Genomic DNA, 13,796 nt, shown 5'->3' with positions numbered 1-13,796 from the left:
ATAAATGTTTTAACAGGTAAATGCCCCAGTGAGATGTGCTGGATAATATTTTCTGTCTTGACTTTTGGGAGAGGGATGAAACCTGCTCTCTATAGATCCACACTCAGATGGCACATTAATCTGTCCCTCTGCAGTGTAGTGCTTCTCTTTTCCATGTACCTCCAGACCGATGGCTTCTGAAATGGGAATTTTGAGGGAGGTGGGGGTTACTTTGAAGCTGGGGCCCCTGAGGTAAGAGGAGAGAGGGTTCATGCGTTAGATTACTAATGCCCGCAGCCTGTCAAAAAAAAAAAAAAAAGGTACCTGCTTGCGGCTTGACATTAATTTGTTTGGACATGGTTTATAATTTAATTCCACTGGAGAATTAGCTTCCAATACAAGAAGCCATCAGCTGGGGAGATGGCGATCAGGAGAGCATCCCAGCTGGATGGTTAAACTCTGATGCTTGCCTGTAAAATACCAAACGCCTATGGATTTTGTGCACTGTGGAAACCATAGTAAAAATGCAATCTAGACTTTTAAGGAGAATCTATCACAGTAGAACTGAGCACCATTCCCTCTCTCTTCATGCCTTATGCTTTACTTCCTCTGCTGCTAATAGAATGAAGACTGCAAAGTGCTTCATGCTGAGACTTGGTTGTAATTTGCTCCAGCTTAAAAAAAAAAAAAAAAGTTGATGAACTAAATCAACCTTTTTTCATGGCAGACATTTACTCATCATTGCAGGAAAAGCACAGATGTAACATTAATGATGGCGCACTTCCATTTCAGTGCCCTGGTAAGCGGAGCCAGTGAGCCAGCATGCACAACACCGGGGCCCTGGCACAGCTAAATGGAATGCAGCCATCATTAATGTTATTAGCCTACACCTGTGTTTGCTGAGACTAAATATCTGCCAGCAGAAAGGTCTGTGTAGAACAAAATGTCAGAAATGATCGAGCCAAGCGGTCTCTTGTATAGACAACAAAACTATTTTACCTTGACATGCATGATGTATTACAGTGCTTCCTCAAGTAGTTCACCAAAGGGTTTGTGTGTGTCTGTGTATTTGCACCTGTAGAGGTCCAAACTCCAGCCTCACTTGTTGTATAAAGGACTTTATTGTCAGTCAATTTTCCCTCTCAATGCACCTTGAAAGTGGGCGAAGTTGTACTTGAGACCTCTGCTCTTCTCTCACTGTCTCTGGGCCTGTGCCCTGTCTCTTTGACTGAACGCGTGCTGGGAGAGGCTCTTCGCACAATTAAAGTGATGGAGAATACAAACAATGCCCCCAAGACATAAATACCAACAGTATTAATGGTAATAAGCACAATTTTTTTTTCTAACTTTACTTTTTTATTTTTCATTCTGGGGAAAGGCAAGTAGGGCAGGTCAGTTGGTTGGTTGCCACTCATATCTAGCAACTTCTGGATGGGTATTAAATCTTGCACAGACATCCATGTTGCCCACAGGATGATTCCTAATGACTTTAGTGATCTGACCAGTCTTGTTGATTTTGTTGTTGATCAGCTACCTCCAATCCATGAATGTAAGGAGCTTATTTAATACAATATCTCTAAGTTATGTATGTATACTGTGAGGGAGCCAATCCTGCTTAGCCTATTTATTAGATGTATGCTAATCCAAGGAATTTTTATCTTTTTTACATAACACAATGTCTGTGAAGTGTGACCTACAACATATATTTTGTGAAGCCACAACAGTTATCGGACAAACAAGGCAGCTTCCCCTTGTTGCACTCTAGACCCTCACAGGCAAGAGGAAGTGGAAATAACACGCAAACACAATGGTGTCAACTCTGTGATCAATTTGTGACAAATACTCGTTCTTTTGTAAACACGACGCCAGGATAGGAGGCTGGGTCATTTATTTGGAGTGGGGAGGCTGAGGGGGAAAAAGCATTTTTGTCATGCTGTGGCAGATCCCAGTACACTGGAGGCTGTCGCGAGGTTAGATGACAGCATCACAGTCATAAGTGGGCCAAGCAATTAGGACTGTAGGAAGAAGCGAGGGAGTCTGAAATCAGCTCTGAGGCCTCGCATTGAGACAGAAAATCATGTGAGCCTAAGGACAGAGCATGACTTTCTCTTTTCCATCCACCCCAGTCAGAGAGGATAGAAGACCACCCCAGGACAGGATTCATAGCACAACTGCACACCACTCAAAAAGACAGGATGTTAGATGAAAACCTCTGACACGTACTGTATTTCATGTCTTTATCCCACTGAGCACCAAGCCAACAGGCATTGAGAGAGCTCTCCTTTTATCTGAGAACCTTTTTTGTCCTTTCTGCAGTGAAGGGCAGTGAGAGAAACTTGTGTTGTCATGTTGGCTACAGAGATGAGTCTTCCTGCAACATCTGTGACATAGAGAGTGAATTAGAGCGAGGGGCGTGCTCAGCTCATACACGAACCACCTCAAGGACAAAGCTTTTAACTTCTCAAACTAATAAACTAATAAAATAAAAAATATTAAAAGTACACTTATTCAGACATAAGATTACAACTTTTGTACATATATAATGTGGTGTATGTTGAAGCCGGTTAAAGCTACAATATGAAAGTTTTGGAAATCAAGCTAGCACGAGCATGAGTCTCGAAAACGAACCTCTCCGCTCCTCCCAGCACCCTTCTCCCCGCTCCATTACGCTCTTCTCTGCCATAGCAACATTGTCCAATAGCTAATACTAGCTTAAAGCCTCAGTGCAAGAGGGGTAATAAACAAGAAGCAAATTCATGTATTGATTGACAGCCTTGGGCTCCCTTCTTGGGACTTTGACATCACCTTTACATAGGGAGATATGTTTTGGAGAATATTTAAAGTAAGGAAAAGATTTGTGAAAATTTTACGTACTGGAGCTTTAAATTTAACTTAAGAGCACTTAACCCTATTGTTATCATGCTTGTTATGTATTACTAAGTATTTTCTAGTAGAATAGTAGACTATATTTGCCCTTAAACACAAGCTCTGCATTGCATATGAGCAGAATGGATAAATATATTCTTATCTCACCTGCTTGTGATTCATTTCACAAGGTTTGTAGTGTTGCATCTTCTTGTTAATTATCCGAGCCTCTCCTTAGCAGAGGAATGGTCTCAGAAAAAATCTGATCATAAGTAATTACAAGATTCAAAGATCCAACCCTGGTTTCACAGTGAGCATTACCTTTTCAGAAGTGTCATTTTCTTAATATAAACCTGTGAATATTCCCAACGCTAACTCCAGATATACTCCAAACTCTTGCCAGATTTCACCTGCTAGTGAGACAATACCTACGGAATATTAACAGCAGCCAAACACGAACTGTACTTTCGCAAGACCCATGAAAACAGATAAGCTGTACCAAAAAAATCTATGCAAGTATGCTGTGATATGGGCAGAATGTGTTTATACATTTTTTTAACACACTTCTTGCGTTAAATATGTACCAATTCTTGATTTTAAGGGCTCTTTGAAATGCTGAAGAGCAGCAGCTCTGCTTGTTTCCAAATGTTTTTCTCTCATTTGGACTAAAAAGCAAGTGGATTGTTGCAAAGCCGTCCAGCACTTCATCAGCTGTCGTCATGAAGGCTTGGTATTTAGCTCTTATCATTATTGTGTGATTATGTTGTATTGTGTTCAGCGTCAGAGTTTGCTTCACCAGAACAAAATCAACTTTAAGTGTTTACATTTTTGTCCAAAACATCACATCTCCTAACAAGGAGAGAGACCACCCCCTGTTGTGAGCTGCGGCGGTAAACAAAAGCGAGTCCAACTGTATCCAAGTGGTACTTCTCAACTGACTTCACAGCTTTGGCTCCTCACTCCTCAGAGAGGTTACATTTTTATTTATTTTGAGTCAGTTTCCGTTTCCAAACTCTGCTCTGTCTCCCTGCGCATTTTACCCATCAGGTATTGCAACAGACTTTTACTGTTCACTTGTGTTCGTATATGCAACTTGTGTGGTGAAAAGAGATTTTTTTTCTGACTGACTTGTTTTGTATGATGTGCATGTTAATGTCCTGTTATTCAGACTTGCATACAGTATAACGATGAGGTACATCTGTGCATTTCTGTCCATGCACTGTGTGTGTGTGTGTGTGTGTGTGTGTGTGTGTGGATTGAAGTATTTTTGTACTTGAAAAGAGGCAAGAAATTTCTGGCTGGTTAAGCTGAACATGTGGCAGTCTTCCTGGAAAGCTGACCTGTGTCAGCCTGTCTGCAAGTTAATGTTCAAGTCAACCCGTACCCATCTGCAACTGCTTCTGTTTTCTCTCCATCTGTCCTACTAACTGCCACTGACACACACACACAGACGTGCGCACGCGCACTCATTCCTTCAGAAGTATTGCTGTAAGGTAACTGAACTGAAAAGCACAAGTTCTCCATTCATCATTTTGTCAAGCACCTGTGAAATTTAGACCTCAGTATGCTGATGGCAGTCGGGTGATGGTGCATCATCTTCAAAGAACATAAAAGAATAGATGCCGTGATCAGATCTCGGCTAAAAGTCCTGTTAGAATCAGTGAAAAGTTTAATCTCACGCTCTCCCGCCTACCAGCTGCCACAGTACCTGCTGAATGCAACGTGAGGTTTGCATAAGTTATCACACTAACTATCACAGCTTGTTCCTCCATCTCATGAGCAGCTATCCTATAAACACAGTAATGTATTTAATCTCCGATCTGTTAATATCTATACATGGTAAATCCCTGAATCTTTTCTCTGCAGCAGCCCTGTCTGTGTGAACAAGTGATGAATAAAGGATCACAGAGTATTATTCTCTTATTCAAGATTGATGCCTGACCTATTTGTGTGTCATTGCTTTCTTGGTTTTATATGATTAACATGTTGCAGATGTAGGCGCTTATCCTGCATATTAAGTGTGGCTTCAGCAGCTGACTCCTCATTTTTCTCCTCCATCCAGGCACACGGAGTGAATGTAAATGCATTTGAACTTTAGCTGCCTCTCAAAATCACATTGTGACATGTTGTAGGACCAACGGTGGCAGGTCACTGGCTCAAGGAATGACGCTGCATGGGACCAACATTGATACAGCAATATTAAAAATGGCAATCTGAAGGTATGATTGTAAACTTTTAGTAAAGCATCCTTTCTTCCAACTTCTACAATAATGAAATACCCCAAAGTTACAGCTATGCTATTTATATCATCAGACTCTGCAGTTCCCCTCAGTTCAATGGAGCATTCTAGATTCATTTAGCTCCTTGGTTCTCATCAACCGCATTTTTAGATGCAGCAGGTGTTAGTTTGTTTAAGTGAAAATGTTTGATAAATCCAGTGGAGGCTACCTGCTCAACCCTAAACGACATAGTGGAACATATAGCAGCTAAAGAATGAGATGTTTCTCTCAGAAGGTAGTGGAGACCAACACAGCTAAATGCAGTGTGAATATTGGACTAATGTTTGTCAGGTGGCCAGAAACACGACTACAAATTGATACGATGTAGTTGCTCTCTAGTGACTTAAATAGTTTCAGCTTGATCCGCTGCCCCCAAGTGGCCACAAATATCAACTAATGCAGCTTTAATGCCTTCTACCATCAACATGTGTCAATGTAGCAACATTATGATTTAAAGGACCAGTGTTTCGGATTTCATGGCATCTAAGGGTGAGTTTGCAGGCTGAGTTTGAAACTGAATACCCCTCCCCTCTTCCCTCCCTTTCCAAGCATGTAGAAGAATCAACGGTGGCCTTCAGGTGATGTAAAAACATGAAAGGCCCAATTTCTAGAGCCAGTGTTGGTCTGTCCGTTCTGGGCTACTGTAGAAACATGGTGGGCTCAACTGAGGACAACCAGCTCCCTATGTAGCTATGAAAGGCTCATACAAAGCAAACGAAAACACATCAATTGTTAGTTCCAGATGTTTATACACTGATAAAAACAAAATTATGAATAGTGTAATCGATTTCAGCCAACAGGTCCTTCTACGCATTGGTCCTTTAATTTCTAACAATGTTCACCAACCTTTAAATCAGTACATACTGTTAGAGAACTCTTACAAATTTATCAAATGTTATATAAATAGATTATTTATGTTTTCTGCTCCAGGTTTTGGTGAAAGAAAGAATAAAAGTAAAGAATCCATCCAGTATTCACAGAACTGTTGCAATTCCGATCAGGTTTACAAAACATCATGGTTTATGGAGATTTATGACGGTCGATGCATATTAGCTTGGTGCTTTTCATTAGGTTAAACACTAAATGACTCAGCAGAAAAACAACATTTGGTAGTTATAGTGTTTAATGGTGAATTTTAGTAGACCCCAAAGCAGAGTTCCTGTCGATGCTGTTTACACCTGTGCTGCTCAGTGGTGAGATGTTGGTAATAAACCACTTTACTCCAGCAGTATGCAGTTGTCCAGTTCAATATTGACAGTCATTCGTCATGCTAACCTCCAAACAAGGACCTTGAAACTAATTAGTCTAAAATTTAATGAAGCATAATTGTTATTAAACAACTGAACAGACAGCACTTCTTATCTTTTCAATGTATTTAAATCAATTTAGACATGAAACACCAACCTTGTTGGCACACCTGCTTAACAGACACCATATGCAACTTGCAGAGGATGAGGCTCTCTAAAGGTCCATGTGTGGGATTATGAGTTTGTGGGTAGAATTAGGACAGATTGCCATTCTCCATTCCCTCTGGACATGACCTCTCTCCCTCTGTCCACACCAGACAGGCCTGTTAAGATGCAGGGAGAGGAGAGGAGCAGACTGAATCTCTGAAGCCAGCCTCTGCAGTGATTGACAGGGGGAGAGGTTATGTCCATATTTTCCCTTATAGAAATACATGAGATTGTTAAAGAAGAAAAAAATACCGGGGTGCAAAATGGCTCTGCGCTGAATAGCCAAACAGGGAGAAGAAGAAATAGGAAGCATAATGCATGAATTGATGGAATGATTCAAGAGCATGATGGAATACATAAATGCATCAATATAGAAATTCAGGTCAAAGCCAAATAGAATCTTTTGTCCTTGGCAAAAAAAAAAAAAAAAAAAAAGATAAACATCCTCTTAAATGATGAAAGATTGCTAACATATTTGCATTAAGTGCAGATATTTCTGAATGGCATCAATATGTCTGAACTGTACTTCCAAAGAGGTCTGATTTTCTTAATGATCAGAATATTTAAAGACTCACACAAATACACACTGTGAAATTAACTTTTCCCCACCACCTATTTGTATTAACCAAATATGACATAAGCACTGACAGCTTATGTGTTACTACATCCCTTCCTACATATATATCTCAATGAATCAGAAATTATGAGTGTGCCTCTGCACCACTTCCAGACAACAACAATGAAGACTCTGGTCAGAACTCAGCTTTGAGTTTGGAAATCCATTTCCTGGTGCGTTTTACACAGCTGTTTAAAATGTATGAGATGCGTAATGCAACTAAGACAATAATTAATGCCACGCCCTCCTGTTTAGATTCCACTTTACACAAAGCTTCTGCGCAGCGGACGCTGTGCGTGCATGGCGCATGATGTTCAGTCTGTAGACTCTGAAGAGTCATCCCTGTGCCATTAGCCAGTAAAATGTTGTGTTAAAGGGATGTGACTGCACACATGAATTCAGAAACATTTTTGCATAAACAGGCCCACACATCCTACACGTTTCAAGCTACTCACATGAGCAGGCTGGTTTTACTTTGAAGTGGCAAACTCTGTGCTGTTTGCCAATGAAGTAAATGAAATGACCTCAATTCTTTCTACTGTTTCATGGTAGGAATCTTCTAGAAGTGACTTGCAAACAAATTCGTGAGCTCATTTTGTGAGATTTTATTCAAAAATGTGATTTGGAGGTGTTTGGAATCCATTCAGTAGCGGACTGACGACGTTTTTCACTGTTGTCTGTTGAAGACCAGTAATTTGAAGAGGCTGCTTGTTTACAGTCTCCTGACAGGCACTGAGGCTGATACCGGTGTCATTAGTTGAACGCAGCTTTAGGACCCGGGGAGGCTGACGCGGCTGCTCCCTGCAGGGGGAAGCATGGACAGATCTGTATGCGCTGGCTCTCCACCGCTGCACTAACTGCTCTATACATAACGGCACAGGATATTCTTTCTCCCCCCCCCCCCCCTCCCCGAAGGATAAGCTTTATCAGAGGACACTGTTTTATGTTGAGTTTCCAGTGCTTTGTTTCTAGAAAGGAGGATAATCAGCGTCCACTGAAGTCGCTCGATCACTAGTTGTAGCCTCTACATCTCCCCGGTTTTCGTTCTCGGCAACGTGCAGAGCGAATAAAAGTTTTACGGAGCCGCTGCTATGGATCAATTCTGCTTCTAAGTGACAAAAGCCGTGCAGCAGCCTTCGCATCATTTTGGAGAGGTAAGTTAGGTTTCACATGTGTGTGTGTGTGTGTGTGTGCGTGTGTGTGCGCAGCTTGGTGAAAAATGTTGCGTGTTGGTGTTTCTGGCGGTGTGGAGGGTTGTTTGCATGATTCACACAGGCAAGGCTGCAGTTGTTCAGACTATAGACACACAAGCTCTCGGGCTGTGCGTAAAGCACGGAGCCTTTACGCAGATCCGGAGGAGGCAGACCTCTGTCCTCACAGCGCGCAGGACATGAGACTTCCACAGCAAACCGCATCTGTCACTGAGCAGCCTACATATCATGGTGCCGTGAAATCAGATGTTTATTGTCAGGGCTTTTCCGCAGCTAGAGCAGTGCTGTGTTGAGATTTGACAGGTGTGTGTGTATGTGTGTGTGTGTGTGTGTGTGTGTGTGTGTGTGTGTGTGTGTGTGTGTGTTTGCTGTCAGAGCAGCCTGTTGACAGACTGACTGACTGACGGGACGCGGAGCTGTCTCCTCTCTGTGGTGCTGAAAGTTTCCCAACTGGCCACAAAGCAGAGACAGGACTGAAGCGACCTGCAGATGGGTTTTGTAGTTTCTATAGACAGACGTTTAAGATTTAAAGGCCAGAGGCTGTCAGGCTCTTTATCTATCAGTCTGCTGGGAATGCATGATGCACAGGTTGAGTTTGAAAGGGGTGGAGGGGTAGGGGGGAGGTGGGGTTGTACATGTAAATGTAACTCGGCCAGTACTGTCTTGCCGCACTGAAGGCAGGATCTCAGCAGGGATTGCACCGGACAGTGAATCGATGCAGTGTGAATGAACACAGCAGGAGACTGGGCGCCCTCAGTGACCAGCCAACATAATGCTCTTTAATTTACAGCGCACACTGGCATTTAAGGCACTCACTGTTACTGTGTGATTACACATCATGGTCAAGTTTTCAGTGACTTTGCTTTGCTGCAGTTCAGTTGTATAAACTTCTTATATTCACACAGCAGTGAAAGACTCTGCTTGTCCGTTTAGCCTCTGTTACACAAGAGGACTTGTGTGTTTTACATCAGTAACACCTCAGGTGTACAGGGTGCTGTGTGTTTGTCCCTGTCAGCCACTGTGAGGAGCCTCCTACCTGTGATTGCTCCCATCACTAATCTGCCGCTCAGCACTTCTGAGATTTACGACACGGCTGTGAGGATTTCTGTGGACAGGTGGAGGGTCGTACGCGCAGCTGCAGCGGCATCGCCTCATATTTCCTCTTTTCCTGCTCATGCTCCAGACTGTGATGTAGTCAGCCCTGTGAGATATTGTGCAAGTCTTACTGGTCTTGGCAGCGTTTTCCAGTGTGGTACTTTGCAAAATGATTCACATTCCCAGAGAACCAAAGAGCCTTTTCTTTTTTTTTATCTTCTTTTTATCTTTTCTACTGTGGTTGCAATGATGGAAAAGATTGGGAGGAGGGGGTCTTAGGGTGGATTTTTTTCAATCGATGCTTTGCTTTCACTGAATAACAATTCCCCATTTCTTTTACATACAAATACAAAAAAACAGGGGAGAGGGGGTTTGGTCTCTTTCTCTTTTTTAAATAAGCTCTGAAGAGTGCAGGGGAGCAGAGTGGTAGAAGGTCTCAATCAGGGAAAGGGAAAACTTTGCTTCAAGTCAGCATTGTGTGGAATTAATTTTGAACTTCACTTATGACTTTTCATTTTTTATGTCAATTATTGACAGTAATGAGATTAGATATTCCCAATGCAAGGCCCTCTTGGTTTTTCAAAATGATTTTATCAGCCTGAAGCTCTCTTCCTGCTGTATAACCATGATTCCATTAACTTATCAATTATTCTTTTGTGTTTGTTTCCCATTTATTACATTACTAGTAAAATGCTTTTGAAGAATAACATTTTGCTTCCTTGGCTTTAACCTTATCTCCACCTTTTCACTGCAGATCTGGTCTACACGTCACTATGTCATCACTTTCTTTGTCATGACCACATCCTGAATGTGACATATCACACAGGATCAAAATGGCACCAATTAAGTCCAAAACCTGAGATCAGATACAGCACAGAAATGAATGAGAAATTAGGGCCATATTCATGGAGAATAATAGCAGAAATGAAACTGACTTTATTTGCAGCTTCTTCTTACTTTTGTTTGTGGAACGAGTGACTTTACCCACTGTGCACTGCTGGTCACACGTCCCCGGTTGCCTGGGTAAATCTCTCTAATCCAGAGAGGCGGACCAGATATGCCTTCATGGCAAATTTGGGTCTTATCGGCTGAATTGGAATTTTGTGTGTGGCAGCCAAAACAGAACATTAATAGATTTCATCTAACAGGATTAGTGATATTTGGGAATAAGACAGGAGGCGTAAAATGAATAAGACATTAATACCCAGTGAGTAAAACCAACAACACTAACTAATGTGTGAATAAAGATTCTTTGAAAGCCACACAGACTTTTTTATTTTTTATAAATCCCCCAGAGGTGCATTGCAGAATTATGATTATGTTTGCAGTGACATTTCCTGTTTGTGAAAAGACTCATTCTCACTTATTCATATTCACTTGTTGAGAAGATTGAAAAAGCATCTGAGGAATCCTACAGACCTGCACTCGAAACCTGAAACATTTCCGACACAGAAACTATGGCAGAAAGACAACCCATTTGTGAGGCGAAAATGATGGAGGAAGTTACCATCACTCTACTTCATCTTCCTTCCATCCTCAAAATGTTTTAATGCCCTGAGGCTGCTGACGATTGATTTGTGTTTTATTGTTTTTATTTTTCATTCTGACGCCATACAGAATGAAATCACTGTCCTGCAAGGTTGCTTGATTGAAAAGCTGCCGTTCCCAGCCGTCTGTGGCTCATCCCCACCGAGGCCCCGAGGCGGTGGTTCCAACAGCGGGGGGATCCTGTTCCCTCTGACACCCGACCTCACATGCAAAAGGTCGGGCGATGCTAGCTCTCGGCAGGTCTCATCATTCCCTCATGACACGGCCATTATGGTGCCCTCTGGATGGCATGTCAGTCACCCATGGTGGCAAGTCAATTAGTCATGTCTGGAGGGAGTAGGGGTATGTTTGCTGGTTGGATTTTGTCAGTCATCTGCTGGTGGGGGCACACTGGAAGTGGATTACAATTTCTAATTAGCAACAAAGGGCCAAAGCATAGTAACCAGCTTTGAATTTATTTTAATTTAACAATAATTCCTTATGCAAATATTTGAATTCTTTTTTTTTTTTACATCATGATTATGGGGAGTGTTTCCTCTTTGAAAGAATTATTTCCTTTTTTATGCTGATTTGTCATATGGCAAAGACTCTCAAATACACCGAGGACTTAAGCAGGATAATAAGCCGTGAGTTAAGAATAGCTGACTTCTTCATCAACAACAATACCAACAGGGCGAGTAGAGGAGGATGTATGTCTTTGAGTAGAAGAGAAGGGGAAATGGGACAGAGGAGATGCTGATCAAAGGCATGGATTAAGATACCTTCGGTTGCCTCTCAAGGAGATTCAGTATTGTGTAAATCAAACAGACGATCTGCAGCGCCACATGGAGATTAATGCTGTTAAGTACCTGGAAGATTGCTCTATGAAAACTCTGTGTGTGTGTGTGTGTGTGTGTGTGTGTGTGTGTGTGTGTGTGTGTGTGTGTGTGTGTGCGTGCAGCTAGCAGATAGCTCACATGTCACTCATTTTAAAGCACCTACTCAAATATTGTGCAGCTCTGGTGATGAAAACTAAGTGTATTCCTGCTTACTGGGCCGGTTTGGTTTATATTTACAGTATGGACATCAACATACTGTCCCCTGTCCTGTCACGGAGGAGGAATTTCCTCTGACCCAAATATCATACTGATGTACAGCTGCATAACGCGTGAAATGGGAGAGATTGAAAATGTAGCTGACGCAGTACTCAGGTGATTTGTCCCAGGATAACTGAGCATTCACTGCTCCACAACTCCCAGTAATACAACCCATATAAACTATGATCTTGATCAGAAGTAGTCGGCACTAAGACGCTCACTCCCATGTTTCACCATACCAATTATTTTTTTTAAAAATCCTTTGCCGCTTGCCACTTAGCATTAAATGATAGGAAGGAAGGGTATGTATTGGGAGCAAGCCTTTGTGATAGGCTGCTGTCCTATCCAGGGGTTTGTGTTGTACACCTGCTGTAAGCTGCTTCATGCCCCTGCATCAGGCGATAAGCTCCTGGCCTGTGAGCCGCCTCAGCATGAACAAGGCTTACTTACACAGAAAAGCTTACAGACGAATGTAAATGATCAGAAAACCATTCTGTGGATGCAAAAGGCTTTCACTGCTCACTGTGAACCTGAAGATGCTGAGCAGCACATACGGGATTAATAGCCTTAGATTATGTCAAAGGTTAAAGTCAAACTGAAATTAAAATTCAATAATGCTGGGAAAAAAAGAAAGAAATCAGTAGGTATATATCCTGTGTTTGTTTTGACTTGGATTGTATTTGGTCAAACTTGTAATCACCAAAATGATGCCAGATTTAAGATTTCCGCCATGATAGTTTCCTCTTCATCAGGGTTCAGCACTTGGTTGGTGCAGTATCTGTATGGTTTGGTGTGTGAGACTCAGCACTTAGAGAGTAAGAACTCAACAGGTGCTGAAACGTACGTCAGGCAAGTGCTAACGTTAGCAAGCTAAGCTATGTAGCATCAGCCTAGCTTGCCGACATGAAAAGTCCGACCATATTTTGAATGTTGTAAAGGAAACAAACAGTACATCATCTCTAATATGTGTTGTTGCAAAAGCCATATACAGCCTATACATGTGCTATGATGTCTCCTAGCAACGACAGCTCACAAATGTCAGTCAACAGTTGCCATGAAAAAACACCCACCCTGAAGCCTGAAGCTTAGGCAGTTTTACCCTCTTCTGAAAAATATGCACAATATCTGCAGTATTGTCACACTATGTACTTTCCCACAGAGCAGGAAGAATGTGAGTATAAATGTGTTAATGCCCTGAAAACGTCCTATTACATGCGCGCCCCAAAATAGCAATGACAAATATCATAAAGATCCATTTCTGCACAGCTTTGTCCCATATCTTGATTCTCTTTCTCTCGCCCCAGCTTGCTTCTTCTGCTTAGTCGTGTTGCGATAAACATCTGTAGGCCTGTTAGAGTCAGGACATGCCCAGCACCCACACAGCACCCAACATTTGGCAGGATATCTGTGGTCTATTATCCTGTGTTCCTTCTCTGCCGCAAGGTGCTGTAATATTTAGCAGGTTTTAAAATCACAAAGCAGCTCGGATCCCAGAGGGAGACACTGAGCTATACTTGGGGTGTTTTTCCTTCCTGAGGTTTTGTAAAGAGTGTCTTGATTTGCGTCTGGCATGTACTTAGACATAGTTTGAAGTATGGGGATGAAGCAGTGAAGGGCTGGTGAGGACAACATTTTTCTCAGCAAAAAAGTGTCCTCCCCTTTTTTTATTTTTT

The 13,796-nt window shown here is 42.0% G+C and overlaps 1 protein-coding gene across 1 annotated transcript in view; it reads left to right on the top strand.

The window, feature by feature from the left end:
• The first annotated feature begins 8,092 nt into the window (after positions 1 to 8,092).
• The window catches only part of robo1 (roundabout, axon guidance receptor, homolog 1 (Drosophila)), a 218,489-nt gene continuing 212,785 nt past the window's right edge, over positions 8,093 to 13,796 (top strand). The window contains exon 1 of the mRNA XM_071496345.1: positions 8,093 to 8,347. The gene's annotated coding sequence lies outside the window, so the exon portion shown is untranslated. The remainder of the gene's footprint in view (positions 8,348 to 13,796) is intronic.

This window comes from Trachinotus anak, unplaced genomic scaffold, assembly GCF_046630095.1.
Source record: "Trachinotus anak isolate AG129_WGS33_773 ecotype Australia unplaced genomic scaffold, CSIRO_AGI_Tana_v1 ptg000014l, whole genome shotgun sequence".
NCBI lineage: Eukaryota > Metazoa > Chordata > Actinopteri > Carangiformes > Carangidae > Trachinotus > Trachinotus anak.
The sequence above is the reverse complement of the archived record's forward strand: the minus strand, read 5'-3'. Positions and strand labels throughout refer to the sequence as shown.